We start from the raw sequence: 21,530 nt of genomic DNA, 5'->3' as shown, positions 1-21,530 counted from the left end.
GGCTATGTCTACGCTAGAGACCTTATAGCAGCACTGCTGTACGAATGCAGCTGCGCTGTTGTAAGATCTCCCGTGTAGCCGCTGTATGCTGAGGGGAGAGAGCTCTCCCGCCGGCATAATTAAATCACTTCCAGCGAGTGGTGGTCTAAACCGGCTCTTCTGTCGGTGCAACTTATGTTGGGCAAAGGTGTGTTTTTTTTCACTAAGTTTTACTGACAAAAGTGCTAGTGTAGACATAGCTTTACTCTCTGTCAAATTGCTGAGGTTTGACAGGAATAGAAGCCCAGAGTGTGAGACCCGTGCCCGCACTGAATAGTACCTTTATTCAATGACTAGGCCCATGCAGTAAGGTGTTACGTCATAGAAGCAAAGGTATGGGATTCTGGCCTGAAATACGCTTTTGTTAGCCGAGGATTGGGAGGAGAAAGAGGGGCATAACCCAGATATAGTTGATGTGGGTAAGCTATGTTTCAGTGAATTTATTTTCCTAACTGTTCCTCTTCTCTGCAGTTCCTTTGCCAAAACTTTCCCGCCATGTACTGGTGTGTAAACTGTGTGTAGACTTTTTCTCCTGAAGTGTGAAGGCATGTAAGCTCAGTTAACTATCTACTTTCAAGCATCTATATCCTCTCCGTTCCTTGTCGCTCTGATGCCTTTCCCAGGGCAGGCAAACTTTCCCTTTTCTTTTTAAATGGAAGGAGGAAAAACAAAAAACAGGGCTTTTTAAAGGATCTGACAAGTAGATGGGAAGTTGTTTCAGCTCATGGCACTTTGATTACTTTATCATTCATATCACCTGCATCTGGTAAAGCATCTTGAACTGTTAGCTCTTCAGAGCAAATTGTGGTGATCTTGTTAAGCTTTGTGAATCCAATAATTCTTTCTTGGCATACAAGTGTTTAGATTATACAGTATTTATAAAAGGCTCTTAGTAACATGCAAAGGTCAGTTGAAAGATACAAACTGGTGTGGGTATAAGTTTTATTTGGAATGTGTAGTAAATCCAGTGTGGACGGAATGATTGCTTTTCCCTCTCCCGTCTGTGTATCCCATGTAACAGTCTGTTTCTTTCTTTCTCTCAAGGTCCCAGGCCCGATCTCTTGACCAGTTTGGAATAAGCAATGGACCAGCGCAGCAACTTGTTCCCTCCAAAACATTCAAGGATTTCCAGGACCACAGGATTTACAGAACCACTGAAATCTCTGGAGAATGTCAACTGTGGATGAACCTGATGGGGAAAAATAAATGTAGCCATTCTGCCGGCCCCTGCCATCCCTGGTTTTTCTTTTGTTACTGAAGGTGAATTGGGAAGGAAACTCCTCTGTTCTCTGAGGATATGTCATCGATGGTTTGCCATCTTTACTGGAATTGCTTCAGTTACTAGTTTCACAAAGAGGAGAAACAATGTCTGTTCCATCAGTGGAGATGTTTATTTTTCACAGCAGTTCAAGTGCAGCATCTCTGTGTTTAGCAGGTATGTGTGTGGTTTCCTAATTCATACGCCAGTTAGCTTTCCTGATGTTTGAGGAGTAAATCATTTGCCTTTTCTCCCACCCCTTAAAGATGAAAGACCGTTTCTAGTTGCTTGGCACCATATTTGAAGATTGGATTACCTTTTTAAAGGAGGTAGCAAATATCCTGAAACAGATGTGTGAGCTTGTCTTTTTTGCTTCTGATAACACATGTATTGACATTAATAATCTTGCACTCTTGGAAGGTGTCTTGTATCCTGAAGGGTTCCAAAATGTTTTGCAAGAAATTTCCATTATCCATCGCTGAAGTGCAGACACCTCGGAGGTGGAACGTGGCAGCACGCTGCAGCACTAAGAGCAGGTTACTGCCAAGTGTCCTTTTTCTCGTAATTGTCAGCCCATTCCTAAATTGCCAAAGGCCACCTCGCTTGGCTTAATGGGAACAGTCTGTAAATGCTTGCAAGCTCATCTGACAGCTGGTGCTTATGGCAGAGCCTTTAGGAATCCATGGAATTTTAGCATCCCCAATGTTGTTGTTAACATCCCCATCCCCCCAGCCACACACCCCTCAAATTCTGCAGAAAACATTTCCCACTGTTCTCCTTGCAAGAATATCCTTTTCACTGTAACTGATGTGAGGCTGGTTAATGTGCATACAGACAAACTGAAGCAGTAGCTCTGAGGAGTGCAACCTGCTCCCATTCATCTTCATGGAATGATAACCTTAAAGCTTGATGCCATTTTTGTTAGGAAGGTTGCAACAAATCCAGTGTCTTACCCTGCTCCCCACCCAGGCTCTAATTGCTGAGTTCCAGAAACCGTCTGTAGTCACAGTTGTAAGTCAGGAAATGGGTGAATCTCGAAAGGTTTAAAGGGAAGTCATGGAAATGTTAAATCCAGTGTGTATATATACATTGTAGACAATGTGTATATATAAATGGATGCGTGTGTGTATATACACAAAATATTTTATAGAAGGTGTGTGATGTACTGTTAAGTGTGTTTGTGCATGCGTGCACTTGCATATAGAGTTCAGAAGTTTAATTAAACACTGAGAAGTTTGGATGCTTATCCTGATCCTTGAGTCTGAGAAAGGGCTGATGCAACTCCCATCCGCCACTAATTAATTCCTCCTTGTGAATCCAAGTCATCCTATTATTCAGTACATTATAACATGGAATAGACGCACACACTGTCTGAATCTGTGTATTAAATTTGTTCATTTCCTTTCAAAGGAGATGATTTGAGTATTTAATCCAATCTGTCTTCTCTTCATTTAAACACATTTTAACAGAAGAATAGCATCTTATCTATAAAACTAGAACACTACTTATCTATAAAAAGGGGCTAATTTTAAATTTGTAAATGACAATTATTCCCATTAAAATACAGAAGTAGATGAATCAATAGTTCTACTGATAAAATTACTGATTTTCCATTTTTATAGATAACTGCATTGAACTTTGATACTTTTATTTTAAATGTCAGTTTTTTGAAACACTGGATTATGCTGTTGATCCCTGCAAGTGCTGTTTTTCTATTAATATCAGTGTTTTGATAATTGCCACTAGAATTTATTTTTTAAATCTATCTATTCAGCATATTTTAATGAATAGGAATATTTTGGTAAGAATCTGAAAACACACACACAAGCATTTGATTAATCTGGCCTCGGACTCCTTTGATTTAATAACAAGAGGCATTAAAAGAATGACACTGAAAAGGTGGAGTTAGAAATTTATTCTGCATTCCCACAGGCATTTTGTGAAGCATTAAAGAAGTCTAAGGTTTCATCTTCTTGCTTGGTAAGCACAATTACATCAGATTAAAAGCAGGGAGTGGCAGGGAACTGTGTGTTTGTTCGTGTATGAACCTATCAGTCAACTAATTCCTGAATTTAAATGTGTTCTGTAGCTTAAACCAGAAAAAGGCGAACAAGGATCTGGAATAGAAGAGATTTTATTAATTAAAAGGAAATAAAACCGAGTGCTTTGTGTAATAAATGCAGCAATAGATAGCAGTTGGGTTTTTCTCTGCTTATATCACAAATGGCCATGTTGTAGGTCATTTTTGTAGATTTAGTGAAGGTCAGGAGCCCATATCAAGGAGAGAGATTGTGCATAAGGTTGATGTTATAGTCGCAGGTTCCTCTGAAAAGGAACATCTGTCACATAGCAGAGAAGACAGGTTAGCTGTGCAACAAAGACTTATTGAGATCCAAAAGGAGATAATGCCAAGGACTGGCAGAGTGCGTAGGATGCATTGGTAGTCATCAGAAGATTTGATGTCACCAGGAAAAGGTCACTCCTGGAGCAGAAACTGTACACAGTGCTTTCTTACCCTTAGTGCTCCTCTAAGGGGCAGTGAAGTGGCAGCTGAAAGGATGATTGGCTGATTAGACCTCTCTACACCTGCCCACTTAGCATTTGGCTCAAGCCTGATGAAGTGGGTTACTGTTTGTTCCCACCTGGTACCATGCTGTCTAACTCAGATAACTAACATAGATGCGATGCCACCTCTGTGTATTTTAAGGCAGCATTGCTGATTAAAAGAAGACTGGGACTCAGGAGATCTAGGTTCTGTTGCTGAATCTGCTACTGACTCATTGTGTGACACTGGTCAAGTCACTTAATCTCCCTCGACCTTACATGTCTCCATTTGCAGAATGAGGGTGCTGTTTTATGATTAATGTATATAAACCCCTTTCCCCACCCTTCAGCCTTTTTATTCTTCTGCAGCACCAGAGATGGGTGAAACCAATTAGAAACTGCCCAGATTCTCCTACTTTCACCATGCAGAACTCTGACTTTTACTTAGGTTTGACTTGAAACTATAATTTGGCTCAAAGTTTGTAAACTTGTTCAGTGGAGCTGGGGACATGTTCTTGGCCCCGATCTACTTTATGCCACTTAGGCCGTGGTGCAAAGGGAGGAGAGACTGTCTGCCTTCCCCACCCTTTGGTAGGGATTCTTCATCATGAGGGAGCCTTCAGCGGGTATAGCGCTGGCATAGCCAGAGCCTGCACTACCCTCCTGAACCTGCTGATTCGGGGGGCGGGGTTCAGGAATAGGGAGGAGAAGTGGCCAGAATGTGCTGAGCGCCTGTTATGCTCCGTAAGCTGGTGAACTGAATCCCTTGGGAACCACGTTAGAGCATCTGTCACTTTTATGTCAAAGCCAGAGGCTGGCTCCTCAGTGACCCCCTCCTTTTCATGCTCTTCTCTGGTTCCTGCTGCCAAGTGCTGAATTAGTACCCAAATCCAAGTGGGTTCTGTTGTGAATATTTTGCTCTGGCCTGGGTGCCAGCACCTCATGAGCTTCTGCCCCGTTTCAAAGGCCGAGAGTGCAAATTCGTCCGAAGTATTGGTGTTCGGTGGTTCTCTCGCATGAAAAGAGAACACAACCTTCCCTCGGGTAACAGTGTTTCACAAACAGAATTCGTAAAAGCCTGAGAAGTTGCTATGAACGAAAGTGGACACTGGTGGCGTGAGCTTTTTTCCCCACCTAAATGGTTTAAACACTTTATTATTAATATCTGAAATCTTTCCTTTTTTGCCGTGAGGTATTTGATAGAGAGATTCCAAAACAATTCTGTACTCCTCATTGTACAGCATCAGAGGTGAGAAAAAGTCCTTTAATAATATACAGCAGTGGAATTGGACAGGCTATTTTCACAGCTTTCTCTCGATTTGTAAGGAGGAGCTGTTCTGATTGCCTACAGTGCAACCAAGGAAGGACCTAATTAGAGCCCTGGTTACTCACCTCTGGAAAGCTTAGGTTACAAGTGAAAATATAATTTCATTGGGCTCATCCTCACCCCTACTGTATAACATCATAAAACACACCCCTGTGATTGAATGCGTTGGGAAATGTATTGAGCGTCTTCCCTTGTTTAGAGAGTCAAACTCGGTTTAATTATTGGTTGCATACATATGTGTCTGTCTGTCTTTGATGTACTATGGGGCTGTTGGTGATGGCTCCATAGTTAAAGTGTTGAGTTTTGCACTTAATGGGCCTGATTCTCAGTTACTCTGTTTCTGCAGTTGGGGCCACTTTTGTACTGCTCTTGTTCCGAGGCTGAGCAGGGATTGCCTGTCCGCTGGTGTAGGTTAGAGCACGCTCAGTCCTCAGGAAGAGGAGATGGATGTGGCTTTTATTAAACTGACAAAATCATCCAAAGCACAGGACCTGGTGGTGATGGGGGACCTCAGCTACCCAGACATCTGTTGGGAAATAACACAGTGGGGCACAGATTATCCAACAAGTTCTTGGAATGTATTGGAGACAATTTTTTATTTCAGAAGGTGGAGAAAGCCACTAGGGTGGGGGCTGTTCTAGATTTGATTTTGACAAATTGGGAAGAACTGGTTGAGAATTGGAAAGTGGAAGGCAGCTTAGGTGAAAGTGATCATGAAATGGTAAGAGTTCATGATTCTAAGGAAAGGTAGGAGGGAAAACACCCAGCACATTGAAGATAATGGATTTCAAGAAGGCAGACTTTAGCAAACTCGGGGAGCTTGCATGGGAAGCAAGTCTAAGGGGAAAACAGTTCAAGAGAGTTGGCCGTTTTTCAAAGAGACATTATTAAGGGCAAAAGAACAAACTGTCCCTCTGTGTAGGAAAGATGGGAAGTATAACAAGAGACCACTCTAGCTTAAGCAGGAGATCTTCAATTATGTGAAACTTAAAGAAGAGTCCCACAAAAAAGTGGAAACCTACATCCAATTACAAAGGATGGCAGAAGTACTAAATGGCGTTTTTGTCTTTTTTTCACCAAAAAGGTTAGTAGTGATTGGACATCTAACAGTAAATGTCAGTGAAAATAAGGCAGGATCAGAGGCTAATATAGGGAAAGAACAAGTTAAAAATTATTTACACAAGTTACCAGGGCCTGATGAAATACATCCTAGAATACTCAAGGAGCTGACTCAGGAAATGTCTGAGCCATTAGTGATTATCTTAGAAAACTCATGGAAGATGGGTGAGATTCCAGAGGACTGGGAAAGGAGAAATATAGTGCTCATCTACAAAAAGGGAAATAAGGACAATCGGGAGAATTACAGAATAGTCAGTAGAACTTCAGTACCTGGAAAGATAATAGGGCAAAGTTAAGCAATCAGTTTGCAAACACCTAGAAGATAACGTGATAAATGACAGTCAGCATGGATTTCTCAAGAATAAATTGTCAAACAAACCAAATAGCTTTCTTTGACAGGGTAACAGGCCTTGTGGATGGGGGGAAGTGGTATATCTTGACATTAGTAAGGCTTTTGATATTGTCTCTCATGACCTTCTCATAAACAAACTAGGGAAATACAACCTAGGTGGAGCTACTTTAAGGTGGATGCATAACTGGTTGGAAAACCATTCCCAGAGAGTAGTCATCGGTTGTTCACAGTCAAGCTGGAAGGGCATGTTGAGTGGGGTCCCACAGGGATCAATATTGGGTCTGGTTCTGTTCAACATCTTCAGTGCTTTAGATAATGGCATAGAGCAGGAATGGCCAAACTTATTGACCCTCCGAGACGCATACGACAATCTTCAAAAGTTTGAGAGCTGGGGTGTGCCTGCCGGGGTTTGTGTCTTCAGCACCGCTCCCACTGAAGCCCAAGCAGGCACCTCTCATGGAGTGAAGCCCCAAGATCCTCCTCCCTGCTGGGCAGAAACCCCTAGCTTCTCCTCCCTTCTCCCCCCTCCCTGCAGGGCAGAAGACCTGAGCTCCCCTAACAGTCTGGTAGGCGAAGAATGGCGGGTGGGAGTGGGGGGAATGCGGGGGTTCTAAGAGCTGCGCTTTAACTGTAAAAGAGCTGTGGCCTGCTGGCATAGAGGGTACACTTATAAAGTTTGAGGACAATACCAAGGTGGGAGAGGTTGCAAGTGCTTTGGAGGATAGGATTAAAATTCTAGATGATCTGGACAAACTGGAGAAATGGTCTGAAGTAAATGGGATGAAGTTCAATGAGGACAAATGCGAAGTACTCCACTTAGGAAAGAACAGACAGTTGCAGACATGCAAAATGGGAAATGACTGCCTAGGAAGGAATACCGCAGAAAGGGATCTGAGGGTCTTAGTGGATCACAAACTAAATATGAGTCAACAGTGTAACATTGCTGCAAAAAATGTGAACATCATTTTGGGATGTATTAGCAAAACATGAGAAGTAATTCTTCTGCTCTACTCCAATCTGTTTAGGCCTCAGCTGGAGTATTGTGTCCAGTTCTGGGTGCCACATTTCATGAAAGATGTGGACAAATTGGAGACAGTCCAGAGAAGAGCAACAAAAATGATTAAATGTCTAGAAAACATGACCTACGAAGGAAGATTGAAAAAAGTGGGTTTGTTTAGTCTGGAAAAGAAGACTGAGGGGGGGACATAAGTTTTCAAGTACATAAAAGGAGGAGGGAGAAAAATTGTTCTTGTTAACCTGTGAGGATAGGACAAGAAGCAATGGGCTTAAATTGCAGCAAGGGAGGTTTAGGTTGGACATTAGGAAAAACTTCCTAAGTGTCAGGGTGGTTAAGCACTGGAACAAATTGCTCAGAGAGATTGTGGAATCTCCATCACTGGAGATTCTTAAGAGCAGATTAGACTATGTCAAGGATGGTCTAGGTAATATAGTCCTGCCATGAGTGCAGGAGACTGGACTAGAGGACCTCTCATATGATTCCCATAGGCTCTGGGAAGCAGAGAATAGCTGCAGCACAGTGTTGTCTGGCCACGCCTCTGGTCTGATCCCAATGCCAGGGGTTGGGAACGGGGTGACCTCGACCTCTTTTACCAGCTGTACACTGGCCTTTGCTACCCTGACAGCCGAGTCAGTGCTGTCCCTTTAAGGCTCCTTTATGCTCTGAGAGCAGCATAAAGGGGCCTTAGTGCTTCTGAGAATCAAGCGTGCTGTGTGTGTACGCGCGCACGTGTGTGTGCGTGTAAAATGAGCTAGTCAACATTAGAGCCTAACCCCTACCAAAAATAAAATTTAAATATTTAACGAAAACTTGTTTTGTCTTAAAACAAACAAACAAAAACCCAAAATTCAGAAAACTTGGATCAGCTGTAATGAGTATGTGCTTTTAATAGAGATTGAGCAGTGCAGTGATACTCAGACCTCAGTGATCAACATTACCCAAAAGAGCTGTGGTGGTGTGAATTTGTTGTTTCCGTTACTATAGTGCTGTATATTCAATCACATAGCGTTTTAATATCACGTGCTGCAAAGAGCCACAGGAAACACATTGAAGAGCTGCTTGCAGCTTGTGAGCCTCAGTCTGAGTATGGCTGTCCTAGTATGCGAGTAATTACTATCACCTTGGTCAGTCCTGGGGATTGAACGGGGGACCACCAAATATGACAACACGAGTAAGCTTGAGCAAAAAGATGAATTAAGCCGTGTCTATATTTAAAATAGTATATAGCTGTAATAGCAAACTTCCCTAGTGTAGACAGAATTTATACCGGAAAAACGTCCTTTTTGCTGGTATAGCTTGTGTCTGTTCCTTGAACAAAATATGCTACACGAAACTTTGTCAATGCAACTGTGTCTACACTAGGATTTTTGCCAATATAGCTGTGTCAGTAAAAAACAAAACACAACAAAAAAAACCCAACCAACAACAACAAAGAAAAGAACAACTCACCACCCTACCCTTTACCAACTTAACTGTACTGGCAAAACTTGTTTAGGTGTAGACCAAGCCTATGCCCAGGTGTGTGCTAAAAAGTTAGGTTGAATGAGTAGTGGTGGTGCTCAGTGGCATGAAAAATCCACATCCCTGAGTGCCAGAGTGCTAAACTGACCTAACCCAGTGTAGACAGTGCTAAATCAATGGAAGAATTCTCCTCTCGAGCTCGCTATCGCCTCTAAGGGAGGTAGGTTAACTGCAGGGACAGGAGAACCCCTCCCATCATCGTAATGTCTACTCTGAAGCAGGACAGAAGTGCTGCAGCTGTGGTACTGCAGGGTTTACAGTGAATACATAGCCTCTGTCTCCGAGCTGAGAGATGTAGAAGAGCCATATCCTCTGTAGATTTGGCACAGAGAGGGAAGCATTGCAAACACTGAGCAGTGGGTTACATGTGTGCTTTCCCTGCTTTAAATCTTTCTGTATCAGTGCTCCGTACCTCCTATTGATTTGTTACAAGTTATTAATGCAAACAGGTTCAGCTCTTCTTCGAGTGATGGCTCATGTGTATTCCACAATAGGTGTGCATGCTTGCCACGTGCACCGGTGCCGGAAGTTTTTCTCCTAGCAGTACCCGTGGTGGGGGGCGTCCCCCGTGGTGCCTGCCTGGTGTGGTATAAGGAGAGCAGCACGCTGCCACGACCCTCAGGTCCTTCTTGCCGCCAGTGAAGGTGCATCGAAACTGCGCTGCTCCAGCTTTGCTGAAGCTCGTCCCCAGAACTGTTCGTTTGTTCAGCGTTCGTACCTGTAGTTAGTTAGCTATTTAGTTAGTTTAGTGAGTCAGTGAGCCCGGGCCGGGGCATGCCCTGCGCCCCGTGGTTTGTCGTGCAGCTCTTGTAGGTGTTCTGTGCCAAGAAGTGACCCGCATGCAGACTGTTTGCGCTGCTTGGGAGAAACCCATATCAGCAAAAGGTGCAAGATTTGCAAGTTGTGTAAGCCTTGGACCAAAAGAGAAAGGGACATTAGGCTCCGGGCCATCCTGATGGAGTTGATAGTGACCCTGACCCCGGCACACCGCTCCAAACTGGTACCCGGCACCGCAGCATTGGTATGCGGCGACCCTCTGGTGCCATCGGCACCACTTCCCGTCCACGGGCATGCCAAGAGGGCCAGAAAGACTCCGAGGGAAGTCTGGGACAAAGGCTAGGTCCATGTCGGGCAGTCCTCAATCCCCACCAAGCCCCAGGCCTCCGACTCAAATTGAGTGGAGTAGTCTGTCCCCTTTAGAACAGGCCTTTCCGGATGCTGTCCATGCCTGAAGCCCTCCAGGCGGCCTGGATGTCCATGTCCGTGCCCTGGGATCTCCGCAGTCGCCTCCTGCCCGGTACCGGTCTCGGTCGAGGGAATGTTCCTGACGCTGATCACCGCCCAGTGATCGCTCCGGGCAGAGTCCAGGTGGATTGCCCTTGATACCGACCACTGTCTGTCTGGTTCCGTCCAGCTGGGACTCATAGCACTGCTTGTCCTCAAGGAGCGAATATCAGCGGGACTATGGCGGACGTCGCCATCGGTCCTCATCTCGGAGAGGGTACTGCAGTCGATCATGCCACGGTCATCGACGCCATTCCCACTTGGACTCCAGCTCAAAGTCTCCGCCAAGACATCGCAGCCCCGGGTGTTGATCACCGGTGTTTTGCTGTCGCGGGTAGACCCGTCGAGGCTGTTCGCGGAGCAGCTGTTACCGTTGGTACCGGTGCTCCACATCCAGATCGTGGTTCCATGGCCATTGTAGATCCCGGCACCGCCACTTCTCCCTGTCCAGAGACAGCAGCAGATCTTACGCCAGCCCGGTCTCCATTCGTAGCCGTCCTTTGATGGGCCAGGCCAGCCAACCCGAACAGCTGGCCCCACTGGTGCCACAGCAGGTGTAGTGGTACCGAGCATCGTGGCAGGCCCGATGGTACCAGTGGGCACTGTGGCCTCTGGAGCACCGTGGGAGCTTGCTCGGTGGCCGGAGCTTTGGAGGCACCGTTGGCCCCCCTCTCCAGACACCTGAGAAGGAGGCGGTGGGATGTGTGTCCTCGGCACCGTGCCCAGAGTCCGAGCAGGTGGTGGACCCTCCGATGCCAGCAGACACCCGGAGCACCGCACCAGCCTCTTCGCCCTGCCTGGAGGAGGTGATTGCGGCCCCACCCCACTCTGTCCCACAGGAGGGCTTCGGGGACACCAAGAACTCTCAAAGAGGGTGGTAGCAAGCCTCCACCTCCAGCAGAGGAGATGGAGGAGCCCTCAGACTCCCTGTTTAATGTGTTGTCCCCATTGGCACCAGGTAGGGTGGCCTTTCCCCTCCATGAAGGGGTGGCTAAGATTTCAAATGCCCTGTGGCAAACACCGGCCTCGTTGGCCCCCATCTCTAAAAAGGTGGAATGCAAGTACTTTGTACCTGCTAAGGGGCATGAATACTTGTATACCCACCCGGTGGTCAACTCCCTGGTGGTCGAGTGGATCAACCACAGAGAACGGCAGGGTCAGCTAGCCCCGACCCCAAAGAACAAAGACTCTCAGAGACAGGACTCTTTTTTTTGGAAGGAAAGTTTATTCATCTTCGAGCTTCCAGTTACGAGCGGCAAACAATCAGGCTCTCTTGGGCTGGTACACATTCAATATGTGGGGCTCCCTGTCCAAGTTTGAGGACTCCCTCCAGGAGAGCGATAGGAAGGAGTTCAAGGTGCTAGTGGAGGAAGGGGCAGTGGCCTCTAGGGCATCCCTGCAGGCAGCCTGGGATGCTGCGGACACAGCCACACGATCAGTGGCCTCCGCGGTGTCCATGAGACGGGCGTCATGAATCCTGCTCTCTGGGCTGTCCAGCGAGGCGCAGTCTTCCATGCAGGATCTACTGTTTGCTGGAAAAGCTCTGTTTGCGGAGGAAACAGCTACAGGGTTGCATGGCATGAAAGACTCCTGCACGACTCTCCAGACTCTGGGTCTCTATGTCCCCGCTCCGGCAAAGCCTAAGTTGAAGCCACAGCAGACTCCCGCCGAGGCCGCCCATAAGAAGCAGTGGGACTGTGAGAGATGCCCTGAGAGGCAGTTTTGGCCTGCCCCCCCAGCCTGGGTCCTCCAAGGGCAAGCAGGCGGGGAAAAGGTGTTTTTGACGGGAAGCTCGGGGGCACCCAACCAGTCTTCATCAGGGATCCACCCCTCAATAAAGATTCCCTTCCTCAACCGGTTGTGCGCTTTCCTCCTGGAATGTGGCTAACTTTGGCCCGATGGGTCCTCAACACCATCTCCCAGGGTTACAGCCTCCAGTTTACTTTCTCCCGGCCCAACCACCCCCTGCCCCCATGCCCCCTCGCATGAAGTTCTGCTCGAGCAGGAGGTAGGGCAGCTCCTAGGTCTAGGAGCGATAGAGGCGGTGCCCGAGGAGTTCATGGGCAAGGGGTATTACTACCGTTATTTCCTTATCCCAAAGGCCAAAGGAGGGCTCAGGCCCATCCTGGACCTCCGAGGTCTGTACCAGTACATGGTGAAGCTTAAGTTCCACATGGTCTCTCTGGCCTCCATCATCCCCTCCCTGGATCCTGGGGACTGGTACGCTGCCCTCGATCTACAGGCTGCGTACTTCCACATCCCCATATTCGAGGGGCACAGGTGCTTCCTCCGTTTCGTGATGGGACAGAATCACTACCAATTCACGGTCCTCCCGTTTGGTCTGTCCACTGCCCCCAAGGTGTTTACAAAATGCATGTTGGTGGTAGCAGCCTACCTCAGACAGCGAGGTGTCCAGATATTTCCCTATCTGGAAGATTGGCTTGTCAAGGGCACCTTCCAGTCGCCAGTAAGGGACCACGTGGTGCTCCTCCTGTCCACGTGCACCGCCTTGGGCCTGTTGTAAACAACACTAAGTCCACGTTAGTCCTGGTCCAACGCATAGAGTTTATCGGGGCGCTCCTGGACGCAGTGTCAGCCAGGGCCTCTCTCCCGCCAGACAGAAAGGTCTCATCGACTCAGTCACAAGGTTCCTGGTGACAACAGCCAGGGTTTGTCTACAACTCTTGGGTCACATGTCAGTGTGCACGTACGTGGTCTGTTACGCCAGACTCAGGATGAGGCCCCTCCAGCTCTGGTTGGCCTCGAAGTTCTCCCAGGCCACAGACAGGATGGACAAGGTCCTCACCGTGCTGGACTCTTTGATCACCTCCTACGGTGGTGGTCCGCCCCAAACAACATGCTTCAAGGGGTCCCGTTCAGGGACAGGGCCCTGTCGTTGGAGCTGGTGTCCAGTGTGTTGGACCTGGGTTGGGGGGCCCATGTGGGGAACTTTCAGACCCAAGGCCTGTGGTTGGCTCAAGACCTGACCTAACACACAAATGTCAAGGAGGTCAGGGCGCTGCGGTTGGCGTGTATGGCCTTCCGCTCACACCTGGAGGGCAAGGTAGTGGGGGTCCTCACGGACAACATGGCCTCAATGTTCTATACCAACAGGCAAGGTGGGGCCTGATCCTCTGCTGCGAAGCCCTCAGGCTGTGGGACTTCTGTATGGTCCATGACATCCACCTGAAGGCCTTCTACCTACTGGGCGCCCAGAACGAGAGAGCGGATTGCTTGAGCAGGGACTGTTCCTCGCAATGTGAGTGGTCCCTCCACCCGGAAGTGGCTCACGGGCTCTTCTCAAGGTGGAGAACTCTCTAGGTGGACCTGTTCGTGACTTGGCAGAACCGGCGATGCCCCCGGTTCTGATCCAGGGGGGCCTGGGGAGGGGCACTATCTCCGATGCCTTTCTCCTGTTCTGGTCAGGCTGGCTTCTCTACGCCTTTCCCCCCTTTCCTCTAATCAGCCCGGTCCTGGAGAAAATAAAGACTGACAAGGCCCGGGTCCTCCTGATTGTCCCGGCGTGGCCCAGGCAGCATTGTTATGGGACCCTCACAGGCCTGGCGGTAGCTCCTCCGTGGCCGTTGCCACTCTGCCCGGACCTGCTCTCTCAGGACCAGGGCCGCCACCTCCACCCCAACCTGGCGGCTCTTCACCTCGCGGCGTGGCTGTTCAGTGGTTGGGTGGAGAGGAAAAGGCATGCTCAGAGCAGGTTCAGCACGGCCTCCTCGAAAGTAGATGGCCCTCCACTCACTGCACTTATTTGGTAAAGTGGTCCCAGTTTTCTAGGTCGGCCGTGGACCAGGGTGTCTCCCCGCTGACCACCCCGATCCAGCTTATCCTTGATTACCTTCTCCACCTGAGGGCCCAGGACCTGGTGCCCTCGTCAGCCAAGGTGCACGTGGCAGTCATTTCGGCCTTCCATCTGCCTGTGCAAGGGCACATGGTATTTTCCCATGCTATGACTGGCCAGTTCCTTATGGGTTTGGACCGTCTTTTTTTCTGTATTCTAGACCTCCGGTCCTGCAGTGGGACCTAAACCTGGTGTTGGGTCGTCTTGAGGCCCCTGCTTGAACCACTGGCCACGAGCTCCTGGTCTCAGCTCTCATGGAAGGTGGCTTTCCTGGTTGCAATCACGTAGGCCAGGCGAGTCTCAGAGCCCAGGGCCCTGACCTCCGAGCCACCGTACATGGTCTTTCATAAAGACAAGGTCCAGATCCGCCTCACCCCACGTTCCTCCCGAATGTGGTCTCTGCCTACCACATGGGTCAGGGTATTTTTCTACCGAAGCCTCCATGCACCCAGTGAGGAGTGCCGTCTCCACACGCTCAATGTGTGCAGGCTCTGGCTTTCTATCTCGAGTGGACCAGGCCGTTCAGAAAATCCTCACAACTGTTTGTCGCCTTGGCTGAGCGCACGAGGGGCCAGCCAATGTCCACTCAGTGGCTTTCCAACTGGATCACTTCATGCATCCGTTCCTGTTATGAGCTGGCGGGTGTCCCCCCGCCACCCACTGTGAGGGCACACTAGACTTGGGCGCAGGCCTCGTTGGCTGCCTTCGTGGCCCACGTCCCTATCCAGGACATTTGTAGGGCTGCTACGTGGTCTTCGGTTCACACGTTCACCTCGCACTATGCGATCATCCCCCAAACCAGGGATGATGCCGGGTTTGGCAGGGCTGTCCTCCGTCCTGGGAACTTGTGAACTCCTACCCACCTTCAACAGCTGTAGCTTGGAATCACCTATTGTGGAATACACATGAGCAATCCCTCGAAGAAGAGAAGACAGTTACCTTTTTCATAACAGGTGTTCTTCGGGATGTGTTGCTCGTGTCTATTCCACATCCCACCGTCCTTCCCCTCTGTCGGAGTTGTCTGGCAAGAGGGAACTGAGGGCTGGGGAGGAGGCGAATAGCTCCCCTTATACCACGCCAGGTTGACGCCACTCCAGGGGTCGCGCGGGGTGCTTCCTCTCTCCCCCCCCCCCCCCAGGTACTTCTAGGGGAAAAACTTCCGGCACACTCCTATTGTGGAATAGACATGAGCAACACATCTCGAAGAACACCAGTTAAGGAAAAGGTAACTGTCTTTTGGGCGGGGGGGGGGGGGTCGTCCCCCTCCATCCCCTTGTTTTCAAAAGCACATAATTGATTTTTGGGATTAGGGCAACAATGTAAAAAGCCGTGCATGTGCTTTGTCTATGTTACACACGATTACATTAAAGTGAAAAACAACGTTGGCACATTGCAGAAATGCTCCTGTGATGACTAACCACTTTAGCGAATCCTTTCGTACCCAGCACAGACAAACACCAAAATTGCAGGTTTGCTGAAGTTTTCAAATCTGTGTTCAGCTGGCAACAAATAAAGGGAATTGTGTCCTTTTTTTCCCTTTAAAGTATTTATTCATTTTGGTGGGGGGGAAACCAAAACCATAAAATAAATTTGACAATGGTAATTTTTATGGAGTCTTTTATATCTGGTTTTGTAAATTGGATCTACTGAAGCATGGCAGAAGAAGAGAATTTAATCTAGAGATATTTTCTCTTGCTAGACTGGGTTTCCCACTGAAAACTCCCCCAAAATACTCTGAAATCAGGTCTGAAAGTTGTCAAAAGCCAGATAGATCTTGAGCAACTCCATTTGTGGGTGTCCAACTCAGTGGGGCCTAATTTTCAGAGAGTGCCAAGAACCTGTCCTCTATAAATAAGGCTCTTGTAAGGAGTCTCAGGTTGGGTACCTAAAATCACTGCTTGCTTCTGGAAAAGTTAGGCCTAAATCTTTGATTTGTGTATTGAATATTTTGTGTTTTAAACCCCTTCTCACACCTCTTCCCCACCCCCTACCCCATCCCACCCCAGTTCCAGATATAGACAGTACGGATGACATTTAGTCATAAGCCTAGAAGTTATTTTACTGAAATCAGAGTGAGTTCCACTGTCCTTTTCTGAACTGTTGTTAGTTTTCTCCTGTGTCCTAGTCTTTAGAGATGGGAGTGACAAATGAGGAATTAGTTTGTGTACACTTACTTCAGTTTGGAAGAGAGAGGTTCCTGTCTTCTCTTAATATTGATAGATGGCAGGAAGTCAGTCCCTGCAATCTGAAGTGAATTTGGCGCTGCTTTCTCTCATTATCACTTCCTTTTTGTGCATGATGGATACTTTCTCAGTACTTACCATTTTCAGTATATCCAGTCCATTGCCCTGGATGTAAAACAGCTAATGCAAGTACAAAATCAGGTTTTCAGTAGCAGAGCGTGTGTGTGACTGTTGCCTCATGAACAGCATAACATGAGGCAGTGGCTCTCAATCTTTACAGACTACTGTACCCCTTTCAGGAGTCTGATTTGTCTTGCCTACCCCCAAGTTTCACCTCACTTAAAAACTACTTGCTTACAAATTCAGATATAAAAATACAAAAGTGTCACTGCACACTGTTACTGAAAAAATTGCTGACTTTCTCATTTTTACCATATAATTATAAAATAAATCAATTGGTATATAAATATTATATTTATATAGAACAGTATAAATATTTCATTGTATTAAATTTTAGTTTCTACTGACTTCGCTAGTGCTTTTTCTGTAGCCTGTAGTAAAACCAGGAAAATCTCTATATGAGTTGATGTATCTCCTGGAAGACCTCTGCATGCCCCCAGGGGTACGCGTACCCATGGTTAAGAACCACAGACATGGGGTAATCTGGAAAACTTTGTTGGCTTGGTTCAGGTAGGAAATCTTCACTATCTAATAGCTCTGGTGCAGTCCTTTGCATTAAAACAACAAGAGCTCATACTTTTTCTGATCTGCCCCATGCAGTCCAGAATCCCACTTCTGAAGTGGCAGGTGCCTTTGGTCTTTGCAGCCGCTGCGCGCCCCCCCTCACCCCCCCCCCCAAACAGTAGCTTAGAGATTCCCCATCACCTCCTTTGCTGTTGTCTCTGTGGAGGGGTGATGGTTTTCAAGCTTTACACTCTCTTCACATTACTCTCAAGGAAGCCCCAAAATACTCAAGACTGGAAGCTACTAGCTGGCCCTGTTTGATCTTTCCACAAACTGCTGAGACCATGAGAGACATTTCAGCCAGGATGGGAGGGATGTGGTGCATCTCAGGCAGAGACGACACTGAATTTTTCTATCCCTAGAAATAGAGTTGTGTGGTTTGAGATATGTCCCCAAACTGTTTTGTTCATCACGTTTCCCCCTGCACCACACACTTGCTAACATTACAGGTCCCAAATGATACCAGTCATCACTACGCTTTGCCTGTTCTTTTGCCGCAGAATAGTACGTTGTTCTGTACTGGTGGATACGCAAGATCATATTTCTGATCTAGCAAGAGTGACTTATTTTTAAAAAAAAAAAAAGCGCCTTTAATAATGAGACTAGACTAGCATGTGCAGGATGGTTCGCTGCTTATTGCTTCAAGATGTTCCTCTGTTGACTGCACCTTTGTAGCTACTTTCAAAGTACGTATTTTTTTTTTAAATATGTGGTATTTTCTTTTATGTACAGCTTCACCTGCTATAGTTTAGCTGTGCCTGTTCTAATGGGCACTCTGTTCTTTGGATTGTCTTTAAAATACCCACCACAATTTAGAATTAATAGGATACTCCAGACAAGATACATTATTGCAGAACCTAGCTACCCAAAATCATCTACTGAATTATTGAACTGCTATTTTAATTTAAAGGTCTCCATGGAGTTTGAGTTGTTTTGCCATTCTTGTGCTCATCTGCGGGAGCAGGCTGATGTGGATTAATATATAGGAATTCGTAGTGAATTGACTCATGACACTAAAATGTAAAAACTCTGTAACTGGCTGACATCCCAAGACCTCAAGAGGCCTTCAGAGGGGTCTTTTTACAGAGGTATGAGAATTGAAATATACTGAAACCTTCTCTGTGCGAACTGGATACTATATGAAGAGTTTGCGATCAGTCCTCCATACAGTTTAGTAGCTGACTTTAGATGGCAAATAAAAACAGTCACAGAGGAACACCTGTCACATGGTAACAATCGGTAACACTATTTTGGTGTAATTTACAAGCGGATATTCTTTCCTAACGCTTTAGGAAGTGGCCTCCAGGCTGGGTTGACTTCAGGGCTAGAAGGAAGTGGCAGATTATCATTGCAAAAAAATTAAATGTAATAACCTTAATTGCAAGAATGTGGAATAAGAGAGAGAACCAGATTCACTTTGTGTATTGATTGAGTCTTCTAAAAAAACCCATTACCATAGGCACATAATTGGTTTAGAGGATGTTTGTATGACCATGGTCTCCACAAGGTCTGGAGAGAGGAGAAAAACCCACTATCGTTACTTCCCCTTCTCTCTTTCTTTGGTAACATGCAAATCACCAGGTAAAATATGGAGTCTGAGTCTCCATCAGAGAAAAGGGTACGTTGTTCATGGTACTTTACAGATATGTAATGAGAGAGTCTCAACCTTACAATCTAAATAGACAAGACAGAGAAAGGGAGTATTGTTATCCTCATCTTACAAATTGGAAATTGAGTCACAGAGAGATCACAGCCCCAATTTTGCAAGTGTATCCAAGAGGACAGACTTCTGACTTCAGTGGCGCTCTATGAAGGATCGAGGTCTAAATAACTTGCCTGTGATTACACACTGAGGGCTTCCGTCAGAATTGAACCCAGATCTGTTGAGTCCTAGTCCATAACCATAAGCGCATCCTTCAGTGTTTATGTATACATGCCACCATTTCATCTAGCGCACGTGATCTGTCAGTACAGAAGTAATTTGTCCAGACTAGTAAAGGTATTGTCTTCCTAATGTCCTCTGTCCAATTCATCTGGTTCCCCCAACAGAGGTTCCATTTCCTCTTCCTCTTCTCTTTGCCATCCCAGCAAAGGATTGGGAGGTTTCCCAAATCCTGGAATTCTGCATTCTTACTCTCTCTGATCCGGTTCCTAGTTACCTTTTTCAGATGCTAGAGAGTGTATTCTGCTTGTCAGTATCAAACCTTTTTGGCTTACCCCTGCACTGTGGAAAAAAGACAAGGTGCTCGGGAAGGAAATCCCAAGATAAGTAATTCTTTTTTTTTTTCTCTACCCTTCTGTAACTTTATGTAGAAGTTGGGTTATTTTGCCTTTGGATGACTAAGAAGGCAATTCCTTTCTGGTTAGAATAGTACTGTGATTACCGTTAGATTTTTTTTTTTTTAATCCTTGTAGGTTTGTCACACTCTCAGCTTTTTTTGACTGGTACTGGCAGAAAAAAAGAAAGGTACTACCAGGGCTGTCCCTAGGGGGTGCAGAGGCTGGGACAATGTCCTCCCCCTCCCCCGGCCACCTCTTTCTGGCTTCTTCCCCCGACCGACACCAGGAGCTGGCGGGGCGGGCTGGGGGCGGGTCGCTGACTGTTGCCGGGGCCAGGCCCCCCGTTAACTCCCCAGGCCGCCCTGGACCCTGCGTCCCAAAGTGCGGGGCCCCCCCAAAGTGCAGGGCCCAGGGCGGTTGCCCCGGTCTGTCCTGTGGACAGGATGCTACGCTGATGACTCTCACTTACAGAATTTTCCCCTTAAGGAAAGCTGTTGAATCTTGAATTGCCCAAATGGCTGTGGCTCTCAGATCTGCCTTGTGTCGTACTCCCTGGCGTGCACCTCAGGAGGTGAGGGCCGCTTTGCTGCCCGCTGCTCGGGTTTACCTCGACTGGGTCCTAAGAGAGGGCGTGCCCTGCCCACCCTCCACCCCAGACCCTCCGGACCTTTTCATCGGGCCCCTGCCCCCATGGACCCGACACCCCATCCTCCCCTTCACCGTGAGCTGGCTGAACGATTTGCAGCCGGTCCGTTTCCAGACCGTGCCAAGGAAACAGCTATACGTGCTCGTGCTCCACACCCTTCACATCCTCACCTTCGCATCCCACCCCGACACAAAGTGGTGGGACCTCCCGCCACCTCTAGAGGGTGAGGAGCCCCGGTGGGCCAGCCTACATTCCACCCTGGTCCCGAGGCCCGCCGGGGATATCAGTTGGCGATTCCTTCATGGAGCTGTGAGCACGGACGTGTACTTGGCTCGGTTCACCGCTATCCCAGACACCTGCCCCTTTGCAGCGTGAGGGGAGCCCTGGCGCGCACATACCTGGAGTGCGCCAGGCTGCAGCCCCTATTCCGGCTCCTCACAAATATTTTGTTAAGATTTTGGTTGCACTTTTCCCCTCACCTTCTTATCTATGCACTCCCTATCCGTGGCCCCACTAAGTCACGGGACCTCCTGGTCAGCCTCCTCCTGGCCCTGGCTAAAGTGGCCATCTATAAAACCAGGGTGAGGAGGTGGGCCGATGGAGTCTCCTGTGACAGTGGGGCCTATTTCCGATCCTCCATCCGTTCATGCCTCCGGGCAGAGTTCCACTGGGCAGCGTCAGCTGACTCCCTTGACACCTTCGAGGAGCTGTGGGTGCTGACCGGGGTTCTCTGCTTGGTGTTCCTATCTGGTTCGCTTCATTTGACCCTTTGACCGCACTCCTGTCCCTGTTATTTCATTAGTTGTCCCCTGTAATTATTTGGTTTCCAGGTCCTGTGGACCCCCCCTTAGGTTGGGGGGAGGTCCTTTAGCAGTGAGTGGGCAAAGCCCACTTCCTGGATCCCAATAAGGTTACCTTATAGAGTTCGTTCTGTACCTGGTTCATTTGTGAACATCCATTCTAGTATTTAACATCTTCAGAGTGTTTCAAGCTTAAACTAAAAAGAAACTACTTGTGGCACCGGAGAGACTAACGCATTTATTTGAGCATAAGCTTTCGTGAGCTACAGCTCACTTCATCGGGGGAGGGATAGTTCAGTGGTTTGCGCATTGGCCTGCTAAACCCAGGGTTGAGAGTTCAATCCTTGAGGGGGCCATTTAGGGATGGGGGAAAAATTGAGGATTGGTCCTGCAGGGGGTTGGACTAGATGACCTCCTGAGGTCCCTTCCAACCCCGGTATTCTATGATTCATTCAGTGGAAAATACTGTGGGTAAGATTTATATACATAGAGAACATGAAACAGTGGGTGTTACCATACACACTGTAACGAGAGTGATCAGATATGGTGAGCTATTACAGCA

The 21,530-nt window shown here is 47.6% G+C and overlaps 1 protein-coding gene across 3 annotated transcripts in view; it reads left to right on the top strand.

The window, feature by feature from the left end:
• Positions 1-21,530, top strand: part of LOC125632840 (uncharacterized) — a 180,153-nt gene that overhangs the window by 59,090 nt on the left and 99,533 nt on the right. For all 3 annotated transcript variants that reach the window (XR_012666878.1, XM_048841645.2, XM_075124938.1), the window contains exon 2: positions 1,084-1,474. The gene's annotated coding sequence lies outside the window, so the exon portion shown is untranslated. The remainder of the gene's footprint in view (positions 1-1,083; positions 1,475-21,530) is intronic.

The sequence above is a fragment of the Caretta caretta genome, chromosome 2, assembly GCF_965140235.1.
Source record: "Caretta caretta isolate rCarCar2 chromosome 2, rCarCar1.hap1, whole genome shotgun sequence".
Taxonomy (NCBI): Eukaryota; Metazoa; Chordata; order Testudines; family Cheloniidae; genus Caretta; species Caretta caretta.
This window is presented reverse-complemented; position numbering and strand designations above follow the sequence as displayed.